Genomic DNA, 20,792 nt, shown 5'->3' with positions numbered 1-20,792 from the left:
GTGCTGGCTGATGGGAGGAAGGGACACTGGTGTATGCTATTTCTGGGTTGTGTTATTAGAAAGAAGCTTCTTGTACTCCACTTTTTATTTGTTCCCAGAGGTGAGGATGTACTTGTTGGTGACAAGCCAGTTTTGACCCAGGATGATGAGGACACACCCTAGAGAAACGTGGGTCCCAAGGGCTTTGTGGCATGCACCACTGTGTGGCTTCACTGGGGCTTCCCTGGAGACAAGGATTCCAGTGCATTTATTTCACAGGTGATTCCAGAAAACACCCAGAGGGGTGTGAGGAAGTGAAACAGAAAGGAGAGAAGCCAAAGAAGTATACATGAGCAAGCCATAACACTCTGGGCAGCTGGCAGGCATCCCCAGGGGAATGCAGGGAGAGAGTGCAGAGCAGGACTTGATCATCCGCCCCAGGGGCCAAAAGAAGCTGGCCCCTGCTGAACACCTGCTGAAACCGATTGAGGGATATTGAGGAAGGGGACACTCCTTCCTGGCTTATTCGGCCTGTTCCCCCAATGCGCGCGCGCACGCGCACACACACACACACAAAGCACGGAGTGCCCTGGGGGAAATGGGAGAGCCCTCAGGCAGACACAGGTGCTAGAAGGTAAAAGTAAGTCTGGTATATGGAAATGGTGAGTGTTGCGGGAACTTGGGGTGGGGTACCTGCAGTCTGCCTTCAGAGCACATTTCTGTCACCTGCTAGATGCCAGGATCTGAGCCCGTCTGAGCCTCAGTTACTTCTTCTAGAAAATGGGTCAACTTGTAACATTTCCTCATAGGGCCATTTTTGTGGGTACTTGGAATAATATGTGCAAACACCCTGATTGAAAACGAATGAGCTGCTGCTTTTGTTCCTCCTCTAGGAGTCCTTCTCCAAAGTTGCTCTTTCATGTGTCCTCATTGTCTATATGATCTTCAGGTCCCATCCCTCCAAAGGCAGACACCATGGGAAGTCCCCAAGCAGTGCCCAACAGAGTATCTTTAGCAAAGTCTCAATCTGCAAAGAGACTGTTCCAAAGCCAAAAAGAAATTAGGACCAGTAGCCAGAGCCAAAGGTCAAAACCAAACTTAGGTCCCAAACTAGGATGTGTAACCAGAGTCAAACTTCCTAGAAAAGCAGCCCACCTAGGAAGAAAATGACCAGAAATGAAACAGACCACGGGGAAGTCTAAGGGAAAGAGGAAGATGCCAGCTCTTCAGGAGCTCACCTCAGAGGTTCCCTCGGGTCCAGTCAAGCCAGGCAGCAGGCAGCAATGCCCATAGTATTTGTGAAATGAGCAGCTGGTGCCCCGGCTGCCTGCAACCTGGCTCTGTTCCCTGCTCTGCTCAGTAAGCGACAGGACAGAAAGCAGCCCTCCCAGCCTTTCAAAGACCCGGTCAACAGGAAAAATGAATCATTAACAACTGCAACGTGTTGCCCAGAGTAAATATTTGTTGACTCCTGGTGGATAGCAAGTGCTCAGTTAGGAAGATTACTTATCATGGACCTGGGGGTATTGTTTTAACCCGGGCTCTCCAGCTGTGCTATCACCCAGGCAGAACTGCTCCATGATTAATCAGTCCTTATCTGGGTGGGGTCTGTACTGGCCTGGCGTCTTAAAGAAAGGAGACGCTCAAGCCTCCAAGTCCAAGGCTAAATCAGCGTCTGGAGCTGGGAGACAAGACAAGCAACAATGTAACTTTCAGTGTTGATCAGCTGGTGATCTTTACTCCTGAGGGATCTGAATCACCTGAATCACAGCTTCCCGGGCTCCACTCCCAACCACTTAATCCAGGATCTGCATTTTTTTAAAAATAGATTTTATTCATAATTTTTCCACATGACAACAGTAGAGAGTTTCCATATATATCCTCAGCTACTTTCCCCTATTACCACATCTTACATTAGAAAAGAACATTTGTTAAAATGTATGAACCAATACTGATACATTTTTTATGTCTTTTTCTGTTCCAGGATCCCATTCAGGATAGCACATTGTACTTAATTGTCATGTCCTTAGGCTCCTCTTGGCTATGACAGCTCCTCAGATTCTCCTGGTTTTTGAGGACCTTGACAATTTTGAAGACTACTGGTCAGGTGTTTCACAGGATGCCCCTCTACTGGAATTTGTCTAAAGTTTCTCTCGTGATAACAGCTGAGGTTATTAAAGTGCCATTTTGGGTGCCCCGTATCAAGGGTATCTAGCATCAAGCCCGATTTCTCACTGTGGATATTGACCTTGGTGGTACTTGTCAGCTTTCTGCACTGTGAAGCCACTTTTCATAACCAAGTCCACACTATCCTCTCAGGAAGAATGTCACTGGGTGCAGCCCACCTGTAAGGAACAGGACGACGTCCTGGCCCTCCTTGAGGGCAGAGGATCTGCGTTCATTATTTGGAATTCCTCTGCCCAGGAAATTTCTCTCTTCTTTCCACCTATTTGTTTAATCATTGTTTGCATCAGGATAGACTAATAGCTATTTATTTTGTACTCGAGTCTATGACCTAACCCTCCTTTATTCTGTTGAACTGATCATTCCATCTTGCCCCCTGGGTTGGCCTGTGTCTCTTTGCCACACCCGTCAATTCAGTTCCTTGGTTTTCAACACTGCCTCACCTTCCGGCACTACAGCTGCCTCAGGTTCACCCTATATTTTTCCTATTGCAGTCCTAGAATCAGCCTTGCTTCAAGGATCCGGGTTTTTTATTGGAGAAACCAAGATCTGAGTGCTGGGTGCAGGACCTCTATTTTATTTAACTCCTTATTTGAAAATAATTTGAAAAGTTGCAATATAGCACATAGAACATCCACTTATTCTTTATCCAGACCCATCTGTTGCATTTTGTGCCATTTCCTATATCATTTTCTCTCTTTTCCTCTGTATCTAATTTTTATAAACCATTTGAAACATGATGACCCTTTACTTTTAAACACTTCAGTGTGCATTTGCTAAAAAGAATAAGGGCCCTGTTACTGAGCTGCTCATTTCTGTCAATTTAGCATAGAGATAATTCTTTCCTCTAATCTACAGTCCATTTTCCATCTTTACTGATGGATTCAAAGACCTCTTATGGATTTTTATTTCCTCCAGTACAGAATCCAGTCCCCACTTAGGTATGCCCTTAGTTGTCCTGTGTCTTTAGTCTCCTTTAACCTGGAACAGGTCCTCAACCTTGCTTGTCTTTGGTGACATTCAAATGTTTTAATACTATCCACTCTTTCTAACAGAAAGCTCCTCTTGCAGAGTTTTCTAATTGCCCAGAGTTAACCAAACTTTGGGGGCACGGTCCTCCAGGCCCTTGCATCCAAAGGCAACTACAAATTCAGGGTTTTCCAAAACTCCTGAAGTTTTAAGTATTTGCAAGAAGGACTCACAGAACTCAGCAGAAGCTATTATAATCATACTCACAGTTTATTACAGTTTAAGATCCACCAATGGACGTTCCAGATGCACAGTCTCTGAAGTCCTCTTCCATTGGTGTTACCATACATGCAAGTTGGGTAATAGAAACTCACTCAAGCCTCGGTGCTCAGTTTGCTTTGGAGCACCATCAGATAGGCTTGATTGATCGCCTGGCTGACATTGATTGATTGCCTCCATGATTGAACTCAGTCCCCAGATTAACAGGTATCATGTGACCCAAAGCCCCCACACTCTCCACATGGTTGATCTTTCTGGTTTGGCCAGCCCCCACCATAAGACTGCAGGGTGTGGACAGCCTCCACCCTGAACAAAGACACTCCTATCAGATATGACACAGATTACTGCCCAGAAGCTGAGAGCACGAGGCCAAGTTCTTTTCCATGTGCTGGTGTTTTCTCATGAGTAGATCCAGGTTATGCATTTCCCACTGTGACACAGGCAATGCTGGGTCTTTCTCAAAGCATATCTAAAGGCACATACTGTCTGCCGCTCCCTGGTGATACCTGTTATAAACACCCAGTCAAGGTGTTGTTCAATCTCTCCTCTGTCTAGAAACTACATTTCCCCTTTGCTTCTAGTAAATCATTAAAAGAATAGTAAAAAATTAAGATCAAGCAAATATCCTGTCTATAATCAAAATCCCCCTACATTGAACATCTATTGATGTGCGCTGCCTAAACCAGTCTTCACTGTGACTGTTACAAAATGATGTTCATCCCTAACACTTCCTTCAGTCTTACCAGGCAACACTTGCCATTGACCGTAAAGGAGAGACTGCAGTTTTAACAACCATCTCCCAGTGATTCTGGTGCATGTCTCCACCACCTCCTCTGAGAAACACTGATAAGCCAGTCTTTCACAAAAACATCCCAATGAGCATAAGTTTCAAGCTAGTTTTTCTCACTGCGGATGGGCACGACCTACCAGCATGACCCTCACATCCAAAGAACCCAAACATAAAGCTTCATCAGCCACCTGGGGGCCATGTGTCCTTATTACTGGTAAGATTCCTGGGGAATGAGCAGCCTCTGGGAGTGCTGGATTTGCCAACTTCAAAAGGGAAAAGAAAGAAAGGAGTTCAACTGAGCTTTTAAGGTGAAAAGGACAGGACCATCCCACTTTGGCACAGGACAAATTCAGCCTGGCAACCAGGTAGATATCGAAGGGTAAGATGATCAAGAAAGTGTATCATAAAGAAATGGCCTCATTCACAGAAGATGCTAAATTGCATTCATTCATACCTTCCTTCCATACATGTATCAAGTTCCTCCTGCTATTAGCCAGGCATCATGTAGGACCAGTGACCCTGAGATGAAAGAAGCAGACAAGGCCCCTCCCTCAGAAGACTTACAGTCTGGTGGTGTCCCTAACAACCCATATGCTGCCTCTGAGTGACAGCTGAAGAGAACGTGTCTCTGCAGGAACTCATGTCTCAGACTGAGTGTGGCAACCATCAAGCCTGGTCCTCTACTGGCAGCGTGAACCCAAATCATTTCAGCCCATGTCCTCCTTTGCAAATGAGAATGCCTTCCTCGCGGCCTGGGAGCCATTCCCTCATTTAATAAACCTGACTGAATGTCTAATGTGTGCAGGAACTGGGACATAAACACAGAAAACACAGAACCTGGCCTTCAGGAGTTCATTGCAGGAGAGAGAGACACATAATTTACTGAGAAATTCTCTGTTCTATTTCCAGGGCCTGTCTAGTATATAGTAGGTACACACAAAAAATATTTGAACAAATGTAAAAAACAATAAAAACACCATAAGGTTATGTGCTGAGTGTAGCACAGTCATGAAGTTATTTATCCATTCAAAATTATTTATTGAGCACCTACTGTGTGCCAATCATTATGCTAGACCCAAAGGACGCAGCAGTGGCCAAAGCAAAGACTTTATGGTAGCTTTGCCTTGATGGAGTTTCCATTCTAATGGAGGAAAATAGACAATGAGCAAATGAGTCAATCAACATTTAATTTAGTATTCAGTAATATTGAAGAAATTAATGAAGAAAAAATAGAGTAGACTAAAAAAATCAGAAAATGGCAGGGGGAGGAACTGTTGAGCCAGTCGGGATACATTTAGCTTGCACTGAAGAAACAAGCAATGCCAACATCTCAGGGGCTTGGCACAAGTATGTTTTGGCCTCGAGAAGTCTGTGTGGGCAAGAATTAGGAGGTAGGTTGCTGGTTCCTGCTCAGGTTCCTGCACTGAGCCTACTTCTCATTTCCTCTGAAGTTCCCTGGTTCCACCAACCAGGTAGAAGCCCTGCTGAGCTACGCCCCAGCCCCTCATTAGGCATATATTTAAATATTATTATTAAGAATCCTTCCGCAGTTGGGAAGGGTTTGGCAGGAAGTTTGAGAAGAAAGTGTATAAGGACGGACAGACATTTAAATTTCAACTACAAGGAAAAAGAAAGAATTCGCCTTTACTAAGTACTGACCATGTCATGGACACTCAGACCCCTTACCTCGTTTGTTTCATTCATTTCTCACAACCCTCTCTGAAGAGCAAATGGGACACAGCTGTTTTCATTTTTCAGACTGTGGTTCAAAAAAGTTGAGTCACTTGCCCAAGGTCACATGCCTCCTAAGGGATTCTTTTTCTCCCCTTCACTACAAAACCCCATTGTTTGAGTCAGCTTTTTCATTGCTGTGAAGAAAGGATCCAACCTGAACAACTGTAGAGGGGGAAAAGTTTATTCGGGGGCTCTCAGTTTCAGAGGTCTTAGTCCAGAAGGCTGGCTCCATTCCTCAGGGCTTGGGGTGAGGACGAACATCATGGTGGCAGAGTGTGGCAGAGGGAAGCAGCTCACATGAAGATCAGAAAGCAGAGAGGGAGTCCATTTGCCAGATACAAACATATACCCAAAGCTGTGCCCCAGTTCCCACCTCCTCCAGCCACACCTACCACTTCAGTTACCACTCAGTTAATCCCTATCAGGGGATTAATTCATTGATTGGGTTAAGACTCACAATCCAATCAGTTCTCCTCTGAACCTTCCTGCATGGTCTCACACGTGAGCTTTTGGGGACACCACATCTAAACCATAACACCCATCCTTTTCCCATCTCAGCAAAAGTGTTCCTGCATGTCACCACACTTCTCTATACAGAAGTTAATTGTTAAATTCTCAAAAAAGCAGATCCAAAGTCAACTCTTGAGATCCACTAGTACTTCATTTCAAAAATAAGGGTATTTTTTGTTGTTGTTGTTTGGTTGATTTTGGTACTAGGAATTGAACCGAGGGGTACTTGACCACTGAGTTACATCCCCAGCCCTTTTTTATATTTTTATTTTGAGACAGGGTCTTGCTAACTTGCTCAGGGCCTTGCTAAATTACTGAGGCTGGCTTTGAACTTGCAATCCTCCTGCTTCAGTCTCCCAAACCACTGTGATTACAGACATGTGCCACCACGCTCAGCATAGGGATGCTTCTTACTAAGAGGTTTCAAGAAATCCACAGCACTTGATGGCAACGAGCTGTATAAACTCCAGACCCTTTATTTGCTCATCTGCAGAATGGTGATAATGATTCCCCACAAAATTGCTATGAAGATTAAATGAGATTATTTATGGGAAAACAGCTGGCAGAGTGCCTGTTTTTCGGTCTGAATCTTCAAATCAACTGTTCTGAAATATTTTGGAAATCCCTTAATGTCAGAAAGCATTGAAGTGATAATCTAACTTCTAATAGTCATGGTTTCTTTTGTAGATATAAGGAAATATTTCTTTGAGCAAATTCTTTGGGGGAATTAAAAAAAAAACAACAAGGGAGTTCATCTTTCTTTTTCTAGGTGAAGAATAAACAGGAAGACCATAGAGACTGAATTAACTTCGTAACCCAATATCCTAAATTTCTTATATTGACCTACAGGGGAACGCGTTTTGCTTTCCTGGTTTGCTCGTGAGTGGATGTGCACACACACTAGGTTTGTTCAACTGATATATGTACCGAGTTTGTTAGTTTTAAGACCAACTGTTATTTGGAATAAGGCAGGAATCCTCATACAGATATCAAAAATATCTCCCAGAGGTACAAAAGCAGTGCTTTCCAAAGTTGCCTGATAAGAATCAACCTGAGGAGCTCATTCATTCACTGTGGGTGGGTGCAAGAAATTTGTGTTTTCACTAGTGCTGCAAGGTCATTCTTAACAGCAAGCAAAACTGGAAAATTCTACTTAGACCCAACTTGCTAATTTCAAGATGTTTCACCTCTCAGTGAGTCTACTAATTTTGGCCTCAAGTATTTTTGACCAATGCAACTATCAAGTCATTAGACAATTCCCTAATGTGACTGACAATTTACTTTTTAAAAAAGAAAGTACCAATGTGATATTTCTTTTTCAAAAAAGAGTATTACAAATTGGAACTTTCCTGTCTCTGTGAGCCCTGAGGAAAGTATTCTGATAATAGTAGAAGGGAGAACCTCACAGGGAGGAGTGAAGAGGACACAGAGGGTCGCCTGGGCCAGGTGACGTAAACCAGGCCCTCCCTGATGTCTAGGAGGGTGATCTGCCTTTTGGTAACTCCTGTGATGGAGCATTGCCATAAAGCCAGAGAGAGGCCCCCACAAGAACAGAAGGGGTAACAGAGGTGAGAAGACTGGAGTAGCAGGACCCAGTGAAGCCAATGACCATTGACGTAATGACCTAGGGTTGGCAGAGTCCCTTTCACAAACACCTCACTTACGCTCCAGAACCACTCTGTGAGGTAAATCATGCCCACTTGACGGACAAGGAAACAGAGGCCCAAACTCATGATCACTCAAAGGCCCAAGTCATGGACACTTGGATTTTCAGATCCCAGGTTCTGGCACTTCTCAACACGGAGCTGCATTGGCTAAAGGGAAGGAATTTCTGGGGTGGAATGAACTGGAATGGAATGGGAAGGGCAGTTGGTATGAATCAATTGGAACAAAACAGAAGTCGAGGATGAAGATTCTTGACAGAAATTAAGAGAGAGGGTGTTAAACACTTCAGAAAGGAAAATACGATCCACAGGGCAAACCTAAATCCCACGAATTCAGAAAGTGGCACCAGAGTAAGAACAGGAAGGGGTAGATCCGACCCCAAGGCGCTTAATGAAAAAGAACATTGCCCTTACTCGTCTCCAGATGCCAGCCCCCAGAGCAGCAAGGGACCACAGCAGCCCGCAAGGTCTCCAAAGGGTCAAGGGAGGTGCCCTTAGGTCTGAAAACCACAAACCAAAGCAGACACCTATTGCTGCAGGGCAGGAAGGTGGGTCTGGGGTCTCTAGACCCCCTGACCATTGTCCTGACCTAGGCCTCTTCAACCACCACCCCAACGGCCTCCCTGCCTCCACCCTTTTCCAAGGTCCACAAAGTGTCACTTCAAATTGTAACCTGAGGGTTCAACCTGATTCCTCCAGTTAAAAAATATTAACTCACAATATACCTAAGACGAGGGCAAGTGTCACGGTAACTCCAGTGCTAGCTTAGGGCCTATGTTCAAATCCCAGGGTCCCTTCCCACTAGCTCTGGGTCCTTAAGAGAGTTACTTGTCCTCTCCGAGCTTGCTTTATAAAATATGAAGAATAATGCCCACAGTGCCAGCCTCACAGCCTCTAGCAAAAGGAGGGGCAGGCCAGAGGGACAAAGAGTGACCCCCGAGGTCTGTCTTCTAGTCTCCTTACTCAGGAGAAACCTCTGCATCCACATTACAAGTTCCTTTCTGGACATCAGAAAGGTCCAGCAAATTTGTGTTTATATGTATCCCACTAGAAAAAAAAAAAATCTATGCATGGATTCAGGGATTGTCACAGGTGGGACTCAAGCTACAGTTAACCAACCTTCTGATAGCCCTATAGCTATGTCAAATATGTCATCTCCTTTAATCCTGGACACAATTATAGCAAGTAGGAACTTTCAGGCCCATTTTATAAGTGTGGAAACTGAGGCTTCCAGAGGTAGCAAATATTTCCAGCTAGTAAGTAGGAGAGAGGCAATTTGAACCCAAGTATATCTGGCTCCAAACCTGTGCTTTTAACATTCTATTATTTTATCTGAAAGCACATCATCGGTCCTGATTTAACAGTCAAAGTGCTCACGACTCCTTGCCTACCTCAACCTGGAGTGTTTTCATTTGCACCCACTCGTTTCCAAACACTGTCTCTGGCTGTAGGAGCTACAGAGATGAACTGGACATAGGTCAGCACCACAGAATTGCCAGTCTACAGGGACATATTCACCACGATAATATCCTTCCGGTCCCAGTGGCGTGTTTCTCGCTGTGGTCACAAACCCACGCAGGCCTGGAACGTTCTTCATGCCAGGATCCTTCCATCAAGTAGTTCCAGAGACCTTCATTTCTCATTGCCCAGACAAACCAGGAAAAGGCAGCTAGAAATATCATGCAGAAATTGTAACAGCCAGGCCTGCAGATGGAAAACAATCATTTCCAACCCCAGGATTCTCAGGAAGAGCAAATAAAACCATCCAGCCACGCTCTGCTAGAGAAGTGATCAGAAAACAAAATAGGAGTCCCTTCCCTAAGAGTTAGTAAAGAGCAATGTGACATCTGCCTATGATGGCCAACCCGAGCATTCCAGAGCAGTGACGAGCTCTCTGCCCACAAGGGACAGAGGGCAGAGTGGGACACCATCTGTGTCCAGCGGAAGCCCATCTTGCCCAAAGGATTTACCACACATCACACAGTCCCCAGAGTCACAGCTGCTGCTAGAGGGTGATTCTGTACACTTGCTTGTTGTCCTGTGCCCTGACTTCCTGCCGCAGGGGCAGCTGCTACAGAGTAGGAGTGATCATCTTCAGAACCAGAGTGACAGGGAGAAGGGCCTCACGCAAAGACTCAGCCAGAACCAATAGTGACAACCATTTGACAAGCGAACCTGCCGCCCTCCCCCTTGTGGATTCTGGAATCCTCTCTGGCCCCTCTCACGTTCCAGGCCTCACTCTCACCTCTTCTGCTGGATTACCTGCATCTGAGCAGGACAGCATCCTCGAGCAAGACTCCCAAACTCGACTGCTGCTGTGGTTGCTCTGGACACTTGCTAGCTAACTGTCAGCCTTCCCCTGCAAATTCTGACAAGCAGTCAAGCAGCCTGTGGTTTCTAACAAGGGTTCCAGGTTATTCCGATCTTCAGGAAAGGTTGTAAAACACTGATAAGGTGTATAGGGACGTTGAAAATAATTTGCAAAAGTTTCTTAGCTTGCAGACATAATTCCATGTGATTTTTAACACCTTGTCTTAGACATTTGTGCATTTACTTAACAGTGACTTCGTTTCAGTCCTAGGATCACCATGGGGCTAAGTGGAAGCTGGACTCAGAAGTTTGGTGATTTGCACAGGAGGAAATGATAGCATTGAGATCTGACCCCAGAGCACTGCTCTTGCCCCTTCATTGTCCTCCATTTCTTCATTCCATGAGTCTTCATGGGACAGGAGGCATCTACCTGCCGGGGCGTGAGCAGGTGGGAAGGCAGGTCGCGCTGACTAAAGAGGAATTCCACCCCAGTGGGGCAGGTGGGGGAGGGGGAAGCCAAGATGCCACAGGGAGGTTGGCTGGGGGCTGCTTGGAAACTTGGGGGCCCAGGAAATGACAGTGAGTCCCTCTAGTCAGGGCCACAGGAGACTACAGGGGGGCTAGGACCTGGACTCCAACAAAACAGGTGGCCCGGAAATTATTAAAGGTCAAAGAAGGCGAGGGACCAAGTCCAGAGCAGCCAAAGTCCCTGTGACCCCTGCCCCAGGGCCAGGTTGTTGGCCTCCGCCCTGACTCCTCTGCAGCCTGGTGTGAGGGTCTGGCTCCAGTGCTGCTCCGATAGTGCTCTGCATGTCCCCTGGAGCAATTAGCCTTGAGCCCCTCATAGTAAGTGCTCTGCAGGACACAGTACGAGCCCTGTGAGGGTGGGCAGGAGGCCAGGTACGGCTCTGAGCTGTGCCACTGGACGAGCCACCCAAGTGGCACAAATAGGCCCTCAACACCCATGCCACCCACTGGTTCTGCGGGCTTCCCCGCCAGCCCCGCTCTGGCCAGAGCCCTGGCTCCACCTGCTTTTTGGCTCTTCCTGGAATTTACATTCTTTTCTTTCCCCAAAGCGAGCGCGCGCGCGCGCACACACACACACACACACACACACACACACACACACACACACAGCTGTCCCCTTTCTCTTTCTCTTTCACTTTTCCCTTCTTTTCTTCTTCTTCCCTTTTCTCCCTCTTTCCTTTCTCTTTTCCTCTTTTCCTTTCTCTTCCTCCTTCCCCTTCTGATTTCTTTCTCTTTCTCTTTCCTTTCCTCCCACTTTCCTTTCTCTTTTTCTTTCTCTTTATCCCCCTTCCCCTTTCTTGTTCTCTCTCTTTTGCTTCCTCTCTACCTTCTGCCTGCCCTGACCCTCACACGCACATATACACCTCAAAGAATCCAGTTCTTCTCCAGTGAGGGGTCTCTTTCTTAGAATAAAAAAACAAAGGCTGGGGATACAGCTCAGTTGGTAGAGTACTTGCCTTGCAAGCACCAGGCCCTGGGTTCAATCCCCAGCACCACAAAAAAAAAAAAGAAAAAAAATTCATAACATTCTCGGAAGCACACAGCACACTAGCTCTCTCAGACACATCCAACTCTCCTCTCCCCCTATTTGCACGCATATGCTCGCACATCCTTTATCAGCACAGGTTGAAGCTCAGGTACAGGAGCAGTGAGTGTCACTCTTGGATGTCCTGCTTCCTGGTGGCACTCAGGTTGTCTGTCACAGCGACCAGCGCTGGTCAGTAAGGCTGTTTCCTCTTTGTCGCATTGTATGGCCCTCAGCGGGCAGCGGGTGTTGCCTGCATCCACCCAACAGCCTTCACATTCCACCCCCGCTCCTGCTGCTTTCCCTCCAGCTCCTATGGCTCCACACCTGTTGGGAAACTCACACCAGCAGGGGAAGCAGGACCTGGGACAGCTGTGCAGGCTTCACTGAGACACAAGAGCCTCTCGTGTCCTGAATCTCTACAAGTCAAGTTCAAGCTTCTCCAAGGCTGGACAGTTCCCCTCTAGCACCTCTTCTCCATAAAACACCCAGCATGTCTCTGCTAAATGGTAATTTTGCTGATGCCTCAGAATTCTGACTCATGCTCAAAGATGAAAGATGTCCCTTAGTTCACCGCCACCTTTCAGAGAGGCAGAGTAAAGTGTTTCTTTGAAGGAAGGTGTCGGCAGCCCAGGACATGCCTGACATCCTGCTTCCCTCTCCATGGTCGGGGGATGAGGTGTGTTCTTAGTCCATCTCAACCCAAAGGGCTGCCTGGGACAGCAGAGTGGAGAGCGACAGCCACCAGGGGGCAAGCTCCATCTCCTCAGTGGGTGAGGCAAGGGTGTGGGTTTCCCTATAGGTGGGTGGACCTCACTACATGTGGCTAAACTGGAGTCATCTTGAAAGGACCCCTCAGGAGGCCTGCCTGCAGGCTGAAGAGATCCCAGCAAGAAGTCCAAAGGCATTCCCTGGAGCAGGAGCTGAGGGCGGTGTTGCTGGTGGCCAGCCAAGGAACGCATCATCCATGCCTGGCTGTGCAGTGTCAGAGATTCCGGGGCTTGAAGGACTCCTAGAATCTCCTTGAACATCTGGACAACTGCCACGCAGACAGCCTCAGGCCCAGTTAGGCCAGCAGCTGTCAAAGGAGATTTCCCTCCTTCTCCTTCTCCCCACCCATCCAGAGGCAGAAGCTGCTGGGGAGGAGGGAGCAGGAACAGGAGGCAGAGTGAAAGCACAGGCTGTCTCTCCTCCCCAAGGCAGGAAGCAGAACCGCTCTGCCCTAAGCTGGGGATTAGGGGACAAACTTAGCATTGGGTGAGAAGGTGAAGTTTTAATTTAAATCAAATTGAACTTTTTAATACTCAAAAACTGAGTCTGTTATGATACTTAAAATTACCAGAAAAGTACTATTTCCGCTTGAGATATTATCTAGGAACAGAACAGGGGTTTCCAACAGAGCCCATCGAAGAGTGACGGGGAAAACAAACTTCTTTTTGGATCACTCTCTACCAACTTCATTCAACACACAAGCGGGTTATATTCCTAGCTCAGATGTGCTTAGATGTAAGGCCTGCTACAAACTTAGAGGAGGGACGGAGTTGTTCCATGTGGACTCTGAGCTGCGAGGGCAAGCCAGAAGTGGAGCCGAGAAGAGGGTTAGCACCAGCCCGGCTCCCAAAGTCCGCTTCTCCACATACCTGTGTCAGGCAGGCCTCAAGAGGATGATGCAGTGGTGAGAGTCCAAGGCTCGGAGGGGAAAGAGCTTAGCTGTCAGTCAAAGGCTGACCCAGGTCCCAGGCAATGGGCCGAGGACCCAGGGAGGGCCAAAGGGAGTTAAGTAATTTCAATCCAACTTGAAGTGGGTACTAAAACATTAGAAGGACGACCAGTAAAGTAAAAGGTGGAAGCCAATCCTGGAGTCTAGAAGGAAGCAGAAGGGCTGGTTAAGTGGACAGACTCAGCTCCATGAGTCTGCTTCCCAGGAAACATTCCCCTACAGCCTCCCTCTTCTCTTTGCTTAGCCCTGGGTTAAAATCCCTTCTATGTTTTCATAGTACTCTTCGCTTTGTTCTAATTTAGCCTAAATATCACTATAGTGTCCTTGTCCTCTTAACTTTTCTATCCAATGGAAAGTTGCTGAGGAAGGCAGAAGTCAGAGAAGCAAGATGCCAGCTGAGAGCGTGCCCTTTCTACAGTGTTTCACAACTAACCTTGGAGTGTGTGAAGCATAGAGTCCACCCCAATGCAAATACACCTATATTCGATAACTCAAGGGTAACCGTTCATTACTGGATTCTGGCACTGTGGCACCATGACTTCCGGGTAGAGGATTCACAATCAAGAGGCCTAGGATCCAGCTCTTATTGAATCCATTCCCACTGAATTACAGCTACAGGAGAATAATGTCATTCAGGAACATGTGCTAAGAATACCTTCCCAATAAAATTCTTTAAATTAAAAGGCAATGTTTAAATCAGAGTGAGGATATCAATATCAATGAGATGCCATTGATTTCAACTACCAGAGGAACAAATCTAAACCTGTACTTCTGTGCACATCCATATTAGCGTGGAAAATAAAGCAGGACAGACAAGGGGAGAATGGTCAGACATAGTTTGCCCGACATAGTTTCAGATCTCTGAGCCCCATGCCAAGATTCTGCCAAACCGTATGGCATCCAAGAGATGGGAATTAGATAGAAAAAAGCATATGGCGAGGGTGGGAGGGGGTTGGGAGGAACTGCACAAGAAACAGACTTGCTTTTCCAGAGGGGGTCTGCTTCAGCTTCAGACTGTTGAGGCAGAAATAAGCTGTTTGGAGACAACAACAAAAAGATGTCCTTGGTGTTGCGTTTTGACACCAATAATTGTGTACTACAGGGTGGGCCACATCCATTCTAGACCCTGAACACATGCAAAGAGCATACATGAGAAGGGTACAACCAGGAAGGGAACCCCAGGGGTCCAGGCCTCCTTGGGTGCTGTCAGAGGCATCTGGCAGAAGTAACTTGATTACTTGATTCAAGCCCCACACTACATGTTTTGCAAGTATAATTTTTTTATTATTTCTTTGGGGGTAAAAAAAAAAAGTATACACATAAAATTAAGTTTTAGCATATTTTTAGTGTTTTTGCCAACTGTTACATGGGGGAGGGGTGTCAGATTTGGTTCTTTAAATTATGTATTTTGAAAATGGTCATGGTAATTTCAAAAGAAAAGTAGAAAGCTATCACAGAAAACTAAAAAGCTATTACTACCAGGTGAGGAAAAGTTAATCTAGGAATGTCAGATGAGGATGAAGATGGAGGTCAGAGAGGACTGGATCAAACACTGCATATCCAAGCCACAGCCTGTCTTTCCATATTTAACATAAGACTAGACCATAAATCTATCAGTCGTTAGATACACTGAGAGTCCAAGGGCATTCCTTGATTCAATAAGATACATGACATTGAGCAAGTCACCTCCTCTCAAAATTAATCAAGAGTTTTGGAGAACCTTCAATCTGCCTGCCACTGTGCTAAATTTCTTAATGTGCACCTTTGAAAATTCTCATGGCATCCGTAAGGACATATTCCCAAATTCCAAGTGAAGAACCAATGACTCAGAAAAGTTTTGTAACCTCCCCAGGATCACATGCTGTCCTGGAACATCAGGAGTGGTCAGGGGGTGGAGAGGCCCAAATTAGGGAGAAGAGAGTGTTGTCAAGAAACCAGGAGAGGAAGAGGGCTGGGAAGATATAGCTCAGTTGGTAGAGTGTTTGCCTTGCAAGCACAAGGCCCTGGGTTCAATCCCCAGCACCGCAAAAAAAAAAAAAAAAAAAAAAAAAAAAGGAAGAAACTAGGAAAGGAAAAACTGGGCAGGGCAGAGCAACACTGGAACATGTGACACCCGACTCCATCTGGAAGCCCAGATGCCCATCCACCTATGAGACTGACCTCCTCCAAGGCACCTAGAAGATTCCAAAAAGGTCGAGAAAGGCGGTTCAGGATTCAAACGCAGGCGGCAATGATGGTGACGATGGTGGTAGTGCAGTGGCAGTGTGGTGGTAATGAGGGGTGGAGATGGTGAGGAGAAAGGGCGCTGACAGCAATGCCTGATGGGATGGTGGGGATGGTGAGGACGTAGCGCCATCTACTGAGCTCCTTCTATTTGCCAGGCCTCGTGAGAAGATTCAGAACTTCATCCCGTGTCTCATCTTACCCCTATGACCTTGTGAGGTTGAGATTGACATGAGTCTCCACGCTGCATGTAAAGAAACTGAGGGTCAGAAGGGACTGAGCTCCTCAAGGTAACACAGCTAGGAGGTAGTAACGCTGAAGCCAAACCCAGGCTGGAACCCAAAAGCCTGCACTCTTAACCAGAACATTTGATGGCCTCTCCATAGCAAGTTGGCCACAAGTCCAGTGTGGATCTAATGTCCCTCAGGGGTCCTCGGGAGGAATTTGACCGAAGTGATTCCTAAGGTTCCATGAAGGTATAAAGTGCTATGACCACAACTTTGTCATTTTCACTACAAATACATTTGAACTATGTTTGCCTTTTGAATTTGTGTTACCTTTATTATTGGGCAGATGTTCATTTTGTGGGCCTGAAACTTTTCTTCTACAATGATTTTTTTCTGTAACTTCAATACTTGGTAAAATATTCTGCTAGCTGGGGAGAAAAAAACTTTTATTTTACTTAACTGTTTTCTGACCGTACACTTTTTTAACTCTTGAATGCATCTGAAGTTCATCTTGATGCATGGTAGTAATCAGATTTTTGAGCCAACTGGCAGAGCTAACATGGCTCACACAGGCCTCCTCGGTGCCTCCTGCTGTAATCACTATCACAAGATAACACGATCACTTCTCAAGACCGAAGTTTTCCAAAATGGTTTTCCTATTACAAATGGTTCCCAACTTATGTTGATTCAACTTAAGATTTTTCAACTCTACATTGATGTGAAAGTGATATATATTCAGTAGAAACCACACTGAATTTTGTTCTCCTCCTGGTCCAATAATAAGCACTAAGATCCTTTCATGATGCTGAGTGGTAGCATCAAGCCCCAGAAACCAGTTAACCAAGAAATCATGGATGTAAAGTGATGAAATTCTACAATGTACTATGTTACTGACCTATGATGTTTGGTAGGTTAGGTGAAATGAAAGCGTTCTCAACTTATGATGGGTTTATTGGCAGGTAATCCATCATAAGTCAAGGATCCTCTGTAGTGGAATTCCTACCATATATTTATGCCAATCTTCTTAAAGCTATAAGTAATTCTACATTAAACTATTTAACGAATAACATTTTACCAGGGGATAATTGGCTGAGATGGTGACTTCTAGCAGACATTTGATGTCTCCACCTCCAATTTCCATTTAAACAGTTAAAACTCATTTGCAGAGTAACCCAACTGAAGACCACTAAGATTGGCACAACCCCTGAGCCCTTGCTAATTGCTGGTACTTGGAAAGACAGGCAAAGTGCCCATCCTGAGAACTAGGAGGCCCCAATGAGGAAACAGTAAAATCGTCATATGTAGGAGACTGGATGTAGCACAAGTCACAGGAAGGAGAGGAAATCATTTTTAAAAATTGATTTTATGAAATACGTTTGTTTTCAAAGAGCAGAACAAAGTTTGAAGCAATCATGAGCCTTGGCCTCAGCAAGATTCAAGAATATATATTCCATCTATGAAACTGGAGATGCTGTGGAAAATCAGGTTACCAAAGTGGAAGAAGTTGAACAGGGAAGTCAAACTTCTAAGTAGAAAGAGAAACACGTTTTTTAATGTAAGAAAAGGAGAGGGGCATTGAAGAGACTCAATCTATGTAGGACCCCAGTGTTCAAAATAGTCTAGCCTTTTTTATAACAGTTTTATTGAGATACAATTCATAAACCACACAATTAAGATGTGCAACCTTTATTACTATCAATTTTAGAATATTTTCATCACCCCAAGAGAAATCCCAGACCCTTTAGCTCCTAAACTCCTCATCCCCTACCAACCCTAGGCAAACTGACTGAACTTGTCTGTTCTAGACAAAAGTAGAAATGCATTCTACTGTCATGTATAACTAAACAGAACAAATTTTAAAAGTAAATAAATAAATAATAAATTTTAGAAAGTGGGGGTTTGGCCTGAGGATATAGCTCAGTTGGTAGAGTGCTTGTCTCACAAACACAAGGCCCTGGGTTCAATCCCCAGCAATACAAAATAAAAAATTAAAAATAAAAAGTGGGGGTTTTATGGGAGTTGGAGATTAACTCTCAGAACCTTGTGCCCATGCTAAGCGCACACTCTACTGAGTTCACCCCAGTCCAGAGTTCTGTGTCTGGATTCTTTGACTTGCATGATATTTTAAAGATTCATATACAGGGATAGTTTGAGTTCTTCTTTTCCTATTCGTATCCCTTTAATTTCTTTGGTTTGTCTAATTGCTCTGGCTGGAGTTTCAAGGACGATGTTGAATAGAAGTGGTGAAAGAGGGCATCCCTGCCTTGTTCCAGTTTTTAGGGGGAATGCTTTCAGTTTTTCACCATTTCAAATGATATTGGCCATGGGCTTAGCATAGATGGCCTTTACAATGTTAAGGAATGTTCCCACTATCCCTATTTTTTCTAGTGTTTTGAGCATGAAGGGATGCTGTATTTTATCAAATGCTTTTTCTGCATCTATTGAAATAATCATGTGATTCCTAACTTTATGTTGATATGGTAAATGACATTTATTGATTTCCGGATGTTAAACCAACCTTGCATCCCTGGGATAAAACCCACTTGATCATGGTGCACTATCTTTTTAATATATTTTTGTATGCGATTTGCTAAAATTTTGTTGAGAATTTTTGCGTCGATGTTCATTAAGGATATTGGTCTGAAATTTTCTTTCCTCGATGTGTCTCTGTCTGGTTTAGGTATCAGGGTGATATTGGCTTCATAGAATGAGTTTGGGAGGGTTCCCTCCTCTTCTATTTCATGGAATACTTTGAGGAGTATTGGAATGAGCTCTTCTTTAAAGGTTTTGTAGAACTAGGCTGAGAACCCATCTGGTCCCAGATTTTTCTTTGTTGGCAGGCTTTTGATGACCTCTATTTCATTGCTTGAAATTGATTTATTTAAGTTGTGTATGTCCTCCTTGTTCAGTTTAGGTAATTCATATGTCTCTAGAAACTATCCCTCTTCGCTAATGACATGATTACATATTTAGAGGAACCCAGAAATTCCACCAGAAAACTCTTAGAACTCATACATGAATTCAGTAAAGTAGCAGGTTACAAGATCAATGCTCATAAATCCAATGCATTTTTATACATAAGTGATGAATCTTCAGAAAGAGAAGTTAGGAAAACTACCCCATTCACAATAGCCTTGAAAAAAATAAAATACTTGGGAATCAATCTCACAAAAGAACTGAAAGACCTCTACAATGAGAACTACAGAACACTAAAGAAAGAAATTAAAGAAAACCTTAGAAGATGGAACTATCTCCCATGTTCTTGGATAGGCAGAATTAATATTGTCAAAGTGGCCATACTACCAAAAGTGCTATACAGATTCAGTGCAATTCCAATTAAAATCCCAAAGGTGTACCTTACAGAAATAGAGCAAGCAATTATGAAATTCATCTGGAAGAATAAGAAACCCAGAATAGCTAAAGCAATCCTTAGCAGGAAGAGTGAAGCAGGGTGTATCGCAATACCAGATCTTCAACTCTACTACAAAGCAATAGTAACAAAAACGGCATGGTATTGGTACCAAAATAGGTAAATCAATGGTACAGAATAGAGGACATGGACACAAACCCAAATAAATACAATTTTCTCATACTAGACAAAGGTGCCAAAAATATGCAATGGAGAAAAGATAGCCTCTTCAACAAATGGTGCTGGAAAAACTGGAAATCCATATGCAACAGAATGAAATTAAACCCCTATCTCTCACCCTGCCCAAAACTCAACTCAAAATGGATCAAGGACCTCGGAATCAGACAGAGACCCTCCATCTTATAGAAGAAAAAGTAGGTCCAAATCTTCAACATGTCAGCTTAGGATCAGACTTCCTTAACAGGACTCCCATAGCACAAGAAATAAAAGCAAGAATCAACAACTGGGATAGATTCAAACTGAAAAGCTTTCTCTCAGCAAAGGAAACTATCAGTAATGTGTAGAGAGAGCCTACAGAGTGGGAGAAAATCTTTGCCACTCATACTTCAGATAGAGCGCTAATTTCCAGAATCTATAAAGAACTCAAAAAACTCTACACCAAGAATACAAATAACCCAATCAACAAATGGGCTAAGGAAATGAACAGACACTTCACAGAAGAAGATCTACAAGCAATCAACAGATATATGAAAAAATGTTCAACATCTCTAGTAATAAGAGAAATGCAAATCAAAACTACCCTAAGATTCCATCTCACCCCAATTAGAATGGTGATTATCAAGAACACAAGCAACAATAGGTATTGGCAAGGATATGGGGGAAAAGGTACACTCATACATTGCTGGTGGGGTTGCAAATTAGTGCAGCCACTCTGGAAAGCAGTGTGGAGATTCCTCAGAAAGCTTGGAATGGAACCACCATTTGACCCAGCTATCCCACTCCTCGGCCTATACCCAAAGGAAGAATAATAAAATTATGGCATTTGCAGGCAAATAGATGAAATTGGAGAATATCGTGGTAAGTGAGATAAACCAATCTCAAAAAACCAAAGGACGAATGATCTCGGTGATAAGCAGATGATGACACATAATGGGGGATGGAAGGGGGGCAAGAATGGAGGAAAGAAGGTCTGTATAGAGGGAAAAGAGGGGTGGGGGAGGAAGGGAAAAAATAACAGAATGAATCAAACAACATTACCCTATGTAAATTTATGATTACACA

Source organism: Sciurus vulgaris (assembly GCF_902686455.1).
Source record: "Sciurus vulgaris genome assembly, chromosome: 15".
Lineage (NCBI taxonomy): Eukaryota > Metazoa > Chordata > Mammalia > Rodentia > Sciuridae > Sciurus > Sciurus vulgaris.
This window is presented reverse-complemented; position numbering follows the sequence as displayed.